Consider the following 12,198-nt stretch of genomic DNA (forward strand, 5'->3'; position numbering starts at 1 on the left):
CACTTCCACTTAATGAATATAAAAATGTATTATTTCTCTTTTTTATAATTTTCTTAAGAACTTTTTTCTCAAGTTTATTTTGTGTTAAGAATACAGTGTATAATACATATACAAAATATGTGTTAATTTACTGTTTATGTTATTGGTAAGACTTCTGGTCAACAGTAGGCTATTGGTAGTTAAGTTTTTGAGAATTTTTGACTGTGCTGGGGGTCAGCGCCACTGCATTGTTCAAGAGTTAACTGTATATATATGCATATGCCTTTACACCTATGTGTGTAATATGGATACACACGTGACACATATACTTTTCCTAATGGAAATTTTTAATTTAAGAAACCGTGATTTTTCAAGAAGGACCAAAAGCAACTCAGCTTATTTTGTTTTCTGGGAACAACTTTGAATAATCTCTGATTCCTAACCCTATCTTTTTCTATTTACTCAATGCAGGAAAAATGCAGGAAAAGATGACTATTTTAATCTTGTTTGCCATCTTCAATCTGGGTAGTGACAGTCACATTTAATATTTGCTACCTGGATCCTAGAGGACTCTGGTTAGATGAGACTCTGGCAATGCTTCTTTTAGGTGTCAGCGATGATAAATATGGCAAAAGAGTCTCAGATCTTTGAAGAGCAGGTCAAAACAGGAGGCCAAAGAGAGTGGATTTGGGAGTGTGGGAGCTACAGCTGTTATCCTACCTGATCAAATGATTTCCAAAGGACTCCTTTCTCCCAACTTGCCCTAGGATGCTTTGAAAGAATCTGCAGATTCAAAGTGAGAAAATTATCGTACTTTGGTTGTATTTAATGATTCTTTTAGACCTCAACTATCCTTTCCATTCTAATAATAGCATACATTTATACAGCACTCACTGTGTTCCAGAAACTAAGCACTCCAAAGTTATTTAATTTTCACAACAGCGCATGAGATACTGTTACGAGCTTTGTTCTCTAGGAGTAATGAATAACTGAGGCACAGAGAGGTTAAATAACTGATATGGTTGGCTATGCCCCCACCCAAATCTCATCTTGAATTTTAGTCCCCATAATTCCCACATGTTGTGGACCTGATGGGAGGTAATTGAATCATGGGGGTGGCTCCCGCATGCTGTTTTCATGATAGTGAGTTCTCGTGAGATTTGATGGTTTTATATGCATCTGGCATTTCCTCTGCTGGCACTCATTCTCTCTCCTGCTGCCCTGTGAATAGGTGTCTTCTGCCTTGATTGTAGGTTTCCTGAGGCCTCCCCAGACATGCAGAATTGTGAGTCAATGAAATCTCTTTTCTTTATAAATTACCCAGTCTCAGGTATTCCCTTATAGCAATGTGAGAACAAACTAATATAGTAACTTTCCCAGGTTCTCACAGCACATAAGAGGCAAAGTCAGGCTCAGAAACCAGGGATGCATTGCTGACATCCCCAGCCCTGATGCTGCTTCAGGAACTATTATCACTTCCATATCTGCCCCTTGGATGAGGCTGCCCCACTGCCATTTTGGAGTCACTTCATTATGTCCCCAGCTTCTGGCTGAAAGCTTACAGGGTCATATCTGGCAAGGAGTCCGGCTCCTGGACCTATGCCCTGGTTTGAGGAGAGCTGGCGGAGGTAGGTCCCCTAATGTGAGAGGCAGTATACCTCGCCTAAGTCAGAGGTGTCCTTAAACACAGCAAAGGGGAAGGGCACTAAAAACACAGATGTCCCTGGCACTACGACGATATGCCATGATATTTTTCATGTAAGGAAAGAGGTTGACTTTAACACCCTCTTAGCATCTTCCACATGATAATCATGATGATAACATCAACACTTAGCATTGGTTATGTGTCACTCCTCTTTTAATGGTGATGAGCCTGTGAGCTGGTTGTTGTTGTCATGGTGCCCATCTTACCAATGAGAAGGTAGGTATTGTGTCCGCAACTTGCGAGTAGGATGTAATTGATATGCTTTGGCTGTGTCCCCACCCAAATCTCACATTGAATTGTAATAATTTCCATGTGTCAAGGGCGGGGCCAGGTGGAGAAAATTGAATCATGGGAGTGGCTTTCTCCCATACTGTTGTAGTGGTAGTGAATAAGTCTCATGAGATCTGGTGGTTTTATAAATGAGAGTCCCCCTGCACAAGCTGTCTTGCCTGCTGCCATGTAAGATATAACTTTGTTCCTCCTTTGCCTTACACCGTGACTGTGAGGCCTTCCCAGCCATGTGAACTGTGAGTCAAACCTCTTTCTGTTGTAAATTACCCAGTCTCGGGTATGTCTTTATTAGCAGTGTGAGAACAGACTAATACAGTAATGGTGCCAGGATTCTAACCCAGAATCCCTAGCTCAGAGGCCAGGTTTCAATCCCTGAGCCATAAACAAGCACCCTGGCATCCTTTTTGCCTTTGCTTGTCTTGAGGATATAGTCTCACCATGGGCCTCTCCCCCAGACAGACATAAAGGGCATTTTTCTCTTTCAGCTCCCTCATTACAGTCTCCAGAAATTTCCCTTTGATGTACTATGTCAATATGTTATTAATTTCATCGGTTGCATAGAGTGCATTTTGTCTCCCTAGTCATAAAGAGCCAAATTGCAGCCATCGGCTGTTCATTAAAGATTCCCTAATGAAGTTTATCAGCACGCTTACATATTAATACCTAGGATGAAAATGCATCATAAATTCAACAAAAGTGGTGAGGAATAGGTTACCTTCACATAAAAATGAGATAATTGTAGGATAGAGAGTAAGCAGACTTAATTCATCAGGTTAAAACAGAATCTATGCTGTAAGAAAAGGGTTTGGCACAAACATTAATGTTGATTTAAAGCACCCAGAAAGTCCTCATTTTTTTTTGCACTTTCCACAGTTGTAATCAATTGATGTTGTGTCATCTCCTGTGGTAGGTAGAATAATGAATGTCCATATTTTGGATGCCCCAAAGATGTCTACATCCTAATCTCTGCAACCTGTCAAAATGTGACCTTACATTGCAAGAGGGACTTTGCAAATGTGATTAAACAAGGATCTCGAGATGGGAAGATTATTCTGTATTATCTTGGCAAGTCCAATATAATCATAGGGCTCTTATAAGTGAAAGAGGGAGGCATGTAAGAACTAGAGACAGAGATGTGATAATGGAAGCAGAGGTTGGAATGATGCTGCCATGGGCCAAGGAATGTGAGTGTCTCTAGAAGCTGGAAAAGGAAAGGAAATGGATCCTCATCTGGAGCCTCCAGAAGGAATGCAGCCCCATCAACACCTTGCTTTTAGCTCTAGGTGACCCATTTAAGACTTCTGACTTCCAGATCTGTGAAATAATATATTTGTGTTGTTGTAAGCTTCTGTGCTTGTGGTCATTTGTTACAGCAGCAATAAGAAACTGATATATTCTTCCTAAGTGTAAGTTCTCCAAGGGCAGGGGACTTGGCTTCTCTAATAAGTTTCTATAAACTGTTGGCCAAGGATAGTTCTTAGACAATAATAGGTATTATAACATATTGTGTGGAGTGAATAAACATATGAGTGAATAAATAGATTCTAAAATATTTTAAGCACCCCTAACTGTATACTCACCTAACTAACAAAACTGGCTTGGCTTTGGCCCAGTGAATAGGTGGCCTATTCAGACATTGATCTAAGCATTGAGACCCCATCTACTGACCTTTGGAATTGCTTCCATCTCCCTTCATTCCAGGCAAGTTTGGTGTAATTTTCTATTGAATGTCCACAGCATGCTTTATTAATCTATTACAGTATTCATAGTGAGATGGTACAAAGTTTTAGAATTCACTCTATACAGATACATAAATCTCTGAATTGATAGAGCTGTTAGAAACTATTTGCCAACTTGCCAACTTCTCCAGAAGCATGAGACATACTGGATCTTTGGAAAAGTGATTATTAAGCACCCAGGTAGAAAAGGGTCCTCAGGCATTACATTTTTTAAATTAATTATTACGGGTACATAACAGTTGTATATGTTTATGAGGTCCATGTGATGTTTTGATACAAGCATACAATGTATAATGATCAGACCAGGGTAACTGGGGTATCCATCCCCTCAGGCATTTATCATTTCTTTGTGTTAGGAACATTCCAATTCCATTTTTTTAGTTATTTTAAAACACACAATAAATTATTGTTAACTATAGTCACCCTATTTTGCTACTGCATACTGGATCTTATTGATTCCATTTAACTTTATTTTTGTACCCATTGACCATCCCCACTATCTCCCTTCTTCCCTGATACACTTCCCACCCTCTGATCATCATCATTCTACTCTCCATAGGTGCTTTTGTTATGTTGCAAATCCCCACAGGTGGAGGAATTTCTGCAAACGCTGTTCCTATTTGCCCTACACAACTTTGCATTTCGAGAGTGTAGCCACATCCCTCAAGTCTAACGAGTGAGTGGCAAGCGATGTCCCTAACCAACGATTAAAACAATTATAGGTTGTTTCTTTACTCTGGAGAGTAGAGCACCATTTATCTTCCCCTAGATTACCACTTTATGAATTCAAACAAAGGCCACCCCAGAAAACACAGATGCACTTTAAATTAAACATAAATTGCAGTGCACATAGGATGAGCAAGACATTAAAATGTAGCATATTGATCAAAGCAATCAAAAATACAAAACTGGAAATAAATACCCAGGAGCAGCTATCATGAGGACAAATTCTCAGGCAGCAATAGGTTGGAGAGAAACAGGGAACAGTGAACCAGGCCAGAGCAAACTTGCAGAAGACTATAGGCCTTGAGGCAAAAAGCACCTGCTCTGCCTGGGATGAGTCCTCCGAATCACCTTTTGCAAAATGCATCTTTATAAATTATCTTTAAAGAAAAGGCTTGTTAGGGACACATTCTGTTGTGAATACATCTTTAGCTGTCATTTTTATTTTTATTTTTCCTTTTCCTAAAACTAAAGGAGGATAGCAGAAGTCTGGTCCAATCTAGTAGAAGTGCTTTTTGCTCTCACCAAAGTCATTTATAAGGAGAGAAACCCTGGGTGTGACCTGCAGTCTTGAATCCACTCTCAGCCTTGGCAGTGTGTGAAAGTTGATTATAAAAATCGGGTCATTCTTGTCATGTTCAACTAAAATAGAATTGAAAAGCTAGGGGGAAAAGCATGCAGCATACAAAATATTGCTCTGAGAATATAATTCTCTGCAAGCCTGACTGATAAAACTGCTAAAACTTCCTGTTGTAACCTGAAGTGTTTCATCTATAGCTTCTGAGATAACCTGCTGCAACTTCAGGACTAATTTTGCCCACCACCCTTGCTCACCAATTGGAGCTTACTAGTTTCCCAAATCCTTACTAGTTGACATGGTTTGGCTCTGTGTCCCCACCCAAATCTCATGTTGAATTGTAATTCCCAGTGTTAGAGGAGGGACCTGGTGGGAGGTGATTGGGTCATGAGGGTGGATTTTCCTCTTGCTGTTCTCATGATAGTGAGTGAATTCTCACGAGATCTGGTTGTTTAAAAGTGTGTAGCACTTTCTCTTTCACTCTCTCTCTCTCCTCCTGGCCATGAGAAGACATGCCTGCTTCCCCTTCACCCTCTGCCATGATTTTAAGTTTCCTGAGGCCTCCCTAGCCATGCCTCCTTGTAAACCCTGTGGAACTGTGAACTAATTCAATCTCTTTTCCTCATAAATTACCCAGTCTCAGGGAGTTCTTTATAGCAGTGTGAGAACGGACTAATACACTGGTTCCAACAAACTCACTCTCAAAGAGCAACGTGTAACATTTCTTTAAAAAACAAACAAAAACAAACAAACCTGTAACCTTTGTTCTTTGGACATATGGAAGACTGCACAGTCTATGTGTATGCCTGGAATTGCAATTCTTTCTTTCCCAATAAAGCATTAAATTTAGAGATTCATCTCTACATTTGCTTTTTGACTTCAACAAGCGGAAAAGGGGGGTATAAACTCCATGGACCGAGTCAAACATCTGTGAATTCACCTGCTCTTCTTCTTACGATTTCACTCACCTTGGGCCAGTGATGCTATTCAGGAAAATATGAATTCTTGAAGTGACCTTATTTGCAGTTTAAATCTCCACTTCCGTCACCTACCAAACTTTATGGATTCTGTTTGCTAGTTTATTTCATCCTTTCTTTGCAACCAAAGGCTGAGCTGACAGTAGAAAATGCATCAGAAACTCACAGTAAAGGAGATCGTGCTCCCAGCACCCCAGGTCAATGGCATCATTAGAACGTGAGATAAAATCCAAGAAATCCAAGGTCTCTCTGGTGACTTGGCTCTGCCTGGCTTTAACTCTGTCATAGCCTTCAACTTTGTTTAGTACTTTTTTTTTCTGATTCCCTTCTTGAAAATGCAAGGATATCTAAAATAGTTATTTTTTATATGTATATAAATGTATATACACATGTGTATATATATATACATATGTGTGTATATAAATATATATACATATGTGTGTATATAAATATATATATACATATGTGTGTATATAAATATATGTATACACATACGTGTGTATATAAATATATATATACACATATGTGTGTATATATATACAAATGTGTGTATATATATACTTTTGAGATGAAGTCTTGCTCTGTTGCCCAGGCTGGAGTGGAGTGGCACAATCTTGGCTCACTGCAGCCTCTGCCTCCCAGGTTCAAACAATTCTCCTGCTTCAGCCTCTGAAGCATCTGGGATTACAGGCACATGCCACCACACCTGGCTAACTTTTTTTTTTTTTTTTTGGTATTTTGGGTTTCCCTATGTTGGCCAGGCTGGTCTCGAATTCCTGGCCTCTAGTGGTCCACCTGCCTTGGCCTCCCAAAGTGCTGGAATTACAGGCGTGAGCCACCATGCCCAGCCTATATGTATATATTTTAAATGTTCTTCCTCAAAAAAATTTTTTTTGGTGGTAATAGACTAATTGTCACCTTGGAAACACTCATTGATGTTTTATGAGGGTGAACTCCTGTGGCCTGAGAGGGAAGAACTCTGTTGGGATGCAGCATAGAGAAGAGTCAGTGGGGAGGGAGATGCTCTTCTGTTTTCTAGTTCTGCTGTTGCTCAGGGTATCACAGCGTGTCTCATCATCTGGCAGGAGCCCTCATCACCCTACTGCAGCTGATGCTGGGGCTGACTCCTAACCAGTGCCCACCAGGGAATCCTTCTCATGGGTCCACAGCCTTGTAACAGGTTTGGGGTTTCCAGCCTGTGGGTTTTCTGTGAGTGCTAATCTGCAACCCAGGAGGCAGCTGGGGAGAGAAATTTCTGCTCAGATCAGTTTGTAGGGGAGGAGGATGAGTCAACCACAGTCTCTCATAAATGCTTCTAGGAGAGGAAATGTGTGCAGCCTCTTTTGACGTGGAAATGGTAAATATCCATTATAAGCCTTACACATTTTGGAAAACCTTTGAGCCAGAAATTTTACTTCTAGGAAATTATCCTGGAAGTAATTAGAAAAGTTATCAACCATGATATCCAAAAAGATGCATATCACAGTAGTAGTCGTAGTAATAGTGACAGGTATGAAACAGCTTAAATATCCAATAGCTAAATAGTCAAATATAGTCTAGCTCTACATGGGAATATAATGAAGACGCTTACAAAATGCTGAAAAAATATATTTAATGATATGGAGAAATGGCAATTACATATAGTTAAAGTTAAATCAGGCTACAGTATAACACGCATAGCATGCTTAAAAAATCTATAGCAGGCTGAGGCAGGAGAACGGCGTGAACCCAGGAGGTGGAGCTTTCAGTGAGCCGAGATTGCGCCACTGCACTCCAGCCTGGGTGACAGAGTGAGACTCTGTCTCAAAAAAAAAAAAAAAAAAATCTATAGCATATATATACATATATACATATATATATATACACGGTTTTGGATAACAAGTGGTGTTTGGTTACATGAATAAGTTCTTTAGTGGTGATTTCTGAGATGCTGGTTGACTCATCACCCAAGCAATGTACACGGTATCCAATGTGTAGTCTTTTATCCCTCACCCCGCCCTCACCCTTTCCCTCAAGTACCCAAAGTCCACTGTATCATTCTTATGTCTTTGCATCCTCATAGCTTAGCTCCCTACTTTAATATATTTTTGAATGAGATAGAGTGTTCTTTATATATCATATTGATTCATACTTTAACCTTAAAATTGTACTAGAGCAGCATGATGGTTTTAGAAAAAATAATGACTGAAGCTATATATAATTTATTATATATATTATAATTATATATATTTTATATGTTTCTTATTAAAGCAAGCTTACTTCCTTATTCTTAAAAAAAACAAGATTTAAAGATAATTATAGACTTGTAGAAAGTTTTAAAGAAACATAGAGGGAGGTCCCAGACAACCTTCACCCAGCCCGCCCTGGTATTAGGATAATTGTACAACTATAATACAGCACCAAAATAAAATAGCTGACATTGGTCTAATTCAGTTTATTCAGGTTTCACAAGTTATACATGCATTCTGCAGATGTGTGCATGTGTGTGCCTGAAATTTTATCACATGTATACTTTCGTATACTCACCACCACAATTGATCACAGTACATAAATGTACCTTGCCACAGGGCGCCCTCTTGCTAGTCCTCAGACCCTTCCTCTCTTATCCCTGCATCCCTTACCCCTGGCAATCACTAATCTGTTCTCATCTTTATAATTATGTTATTCACAAATATAGATGGAGTCATGCAGTATGTGTCCTTTTGAGACTGGCTTTTTCACTCACAGTAATTTCCTTGATGTTCATCCAAGTTGTTGAATGTGTCAGTAATTTATTTCTTTTTATTTCTGAATTGTGTTCTATAGTATGGCTGTGCCACAGATTAATCAACCATTCACCCATTAAAGGACATCTGGGTAGTTTTCAGTCTGGGGCTATTATGAATAAAGCTGCTATGAACACTAGTGTACAAGTTTCTGCATAGAAATCAGTTTGCATTTCTTTGAAAAAAAAAAAAAAAACCCAAAACACTCAAGAATGCAATTGCCAGGTCATATGGTAAGTCTACATTCAATTTAAAGATGAACCACCAAACTATTTTTCAGAGCAGCTTTTCCATTTTCCATTCGCACCAGCAATGTATGGATGACCCAGTGATCCAGTTTCTCTACATCGTCCTTAGAATGTGATGTTCAGTGTGCTTCTTTAATGCATATGTTTTCATAAGAAAAAAAGAAAAGAAAGAGTGAAACAACGTTCACCAAAAGTGGTTAACCACAGTGGGTGGCAGGATTGGTAGATTGGAAATCGTTTTTCTTTTTTCCTCCATGAATTTTCTACTGTGAATATAGATGGCTTTTGTACTTGGGGGAAAAAAGTTATGGTTTTATTTAAGAAAGTATTGGGACATTATTGGCCTAGGGCCATGAATGAGATTAACCTTGGAAATCAAGGTTCTGTACAGATTGAAACGTGCATGTTCTTACCAGTTTATGCAGCATGGATCCTTCCCCAGGTGATCTATTTGAAATAAATAATCTGGAATTTGATCTCTATTAATTATATTCATGTTTTACTGTTGCTGTGGGTAAAAATAATTTTAACTTAACCAATATCTAACTAAGTAAAACACAGTAAAAGTTAGATTGACATGCCGTGGCAATTACAAATGAGTAAAAATAAGAGATGCTTTGAAAGCCACAATTTTAGCTGGCAGATGAAGGCAAAATCATCAGCTGGCAGCATATTGGAGCTAAGTTTTCTGAAGGAATCTGTTCATGTTCATTCTGGAATTCAGGGACAATTCTGAATTTATTGTTCTTTCCAAAAACCCATTTAACCCAAAGGGACACATACAGAGATTATGTTTAATGCTGGTTTTGCTACCATAGCTTAATATTTTAATGTATTTTATCCAGAAACAAAGATTTGTAAATTGCACTGTTCTTTATATTTCACTCTACCCAATGGAAGTCATTTCAAACTAAGTCCTTTCTTCTTAATTGTCAGAATATAATTAATTAGAACTGTGGACAGATCATATTTGCTAATATGCAAATTTTCAGAACTCCTGATAAGTTTGCTGTTGCTGGGTATGACTTTATAAATGAAAGCCTGACCTCTTAAAAGGTATCTCCCATGCTCCCACTGCAAAAGAGAAAATGAGGCATCATCTGTGAATCTGAGATTTTTTTTCCCTGTTTTTCTGAATCCCTAAAGTCTCTTCTTTCCTTATTCTGGAACCTCATAAAAGCTGCCTGGACAAAGTCTTTAGGGCTGGAGGCTTCTGGACAGTACCCTGTACGGCGATACGGACACAAAATGAATTAACAGGCCACCTCTGAAATTCTCCACCTCTACTGTCAGAGGGCAATGGGGAAATGTCAAATATTCTAACTGCACTTTTCAGTTTTCTGTTGTGTTCCAGTGGCTTGTCATCTTGCTACACAGCAAGTTGGATGGAAGATGCATTGATGTCTCAGGTCCTTTGAGATTTCTGTGCAAAAGTCCAACTCACCCAAGACAGGTGGGAAGAGAGGCATTTATTCCCTTTGGTCCTGCATCTTCCTGAGGCTAAGATAGACTCATATTTTTCACCCTGGAAGAATTCAAGTCACAGGAGAGAAAACGTGGCCCCCACAAGTGGTATCCAAATTTCCCTCCCTTCCCCCAGTCTCCAGACTTATTTTGTTATGTGTACAGGAGCAGAATGCGGAATGGTCATTTGTTTTGATAAATGTTGTGCCCTTAGCCCAGTCACAGTGTCAGCAGAGTTATCAGGAAGGTTCTTTTGTTGAGTCAGAGTGGATATCTTGAGAAAAGTGGGGCCATGGTATCCTGGGTCATACCACATCATAAATCTGGCTGGCTTTTCTCAAGCAAAATAGAAATAAAATTTGAAAAGGAATAAAGATACACATACCCAGTAACAGGCTGGCTTTCAGTGAAAATAACTTGTGTGCAGTCCTTATTTTTAATCAACAATTAAATATTGAGGAACACAACCTGTACATGCTACAGATTGTACAGGATGCCTGCCCTCAGGGTACTTCACCTCCCTGAGCCTTACCACTGTCCTTATGTATAAAACAGGGGTGGTGACAATACCCACCCCTCCTGGCTCTGCTGAGAGCTAAATGAGATACCGCATGCAATGTGTGTAGCATTAGGCTCGGTATCTACTAGATAGTACTTGTGGCACTACTAATACTCTAGCACTAATACTCCAGTAGTACTAATAGATATCTACTAGATAGTACTAGTACTAAAAATAAATGCTATGCTTTTGTTTGTTTTTTGAGATGGAGTCTCACTCTGTCGCCCAGGCTGGAGTGCAGTGGCGCGATCTCAGCTCACTGCAAGCTCTGCCTCCCAGGTTCATGCCATTCTCCTGCCTCAGCCTCTGGAGTAGCTGAGACTACAGGCATCCGCCACCACACCCGGCTAATTTGTTGTATTTTTAGTACAGACGGGGTTTCACCATGTTAGCCAGGATGGTCTCCATCTCCTGACCTTGTGATCCGCCCGCCTCGGCCTCCCAAAATGCTGGGATTACAGGCATGAGCCACCACGCCTGGCCCATTAAATGCTATGTTTTAATGTAGTTCTTGCAACAACACCTAATATGGCCACAGCCTCATCATAATGTATGGAAAGAATTCACTTTTATTTGGGCCAGCTTGCACTTACCTTTTGTGTTGTGGGGCATCAGAAAAACCTCTTATAGATGTAGGTTGGGAGTTGCCCCTGATCAAGAGTTGCTGCAGAGTACTGTTCACAATAGCAAAGATTTGGATGCAATCTATGTGTCCATCAACAGATGAGTGAATAAAGGAAATGTGGTATTTATACACAATGGAGTACTATCCAACCATAGAAAGGAATGACAACCTGTCATTTGCAACAACATGGATGGAACTGGAGACAATTATGTTAAGTGAAATAAGTCAGGCACAGAAAAACAAACATTGCATATTCTCACTTATTTGTGGGATCTAAAAATCAAAACAATTGAATTTATGAAAGTAGAGTGTAGAAGAGTAGTTACCAGAGGCTGGGAAGGGTAGTGGGAGCTGTGGGAGAGGTGAGGATAGTTAATGGGTTCCAAAAAAATAGGAAGAATGAAGAAGACCTAGTATTTGATAGCACAACAGGGCGACTATCATCAATAATAATTTAATTGTGCATTTTAAAATAATTAAAAGAATATGATGGTATTGTTTGTACCACAAAGGATAAATGCTTGAGGGGATGGATACCCCATTTTT

General features: G+C 39.5%; 1 long non-coding RNA gene across 1 annotated transcript in view; it reads right to left on the reverse strand.

Moving 5' to 3' along the window:
* Window positions 1–699: 699 nt before the first annotated feature.
* Window positions 700–12,198, reverse strand: part of LOC103892156 (uncharacterized) — a 53,664-nt gene continuing 42,165 nt past the window's right edge. Inside the window, exon 5 of the long non-coding RNA XR_008512206.1 lies at window positions 700–762. This is a non-coding gene — a long non-coding RNA (uncharacterized LOC103892156). The remainder of the gene's footprint in view (window positions 763–12,198) is intronic.

This window comes from Pongo abelii, chromosome 10, assembly GCF_028885655.2.
Source record: "Pongo abelii isolate AG06213 chromosome 10, NHGRI_mPonAbe1-v2.0_pri, whole genome shotgun sequence".
In the NCBI taxonomy this organism is placed as follows: Eukaryota; Metazoa; Chordata; class Mammalia; order Primates; family Hominidae; genus Pongo; species Pongo abelii.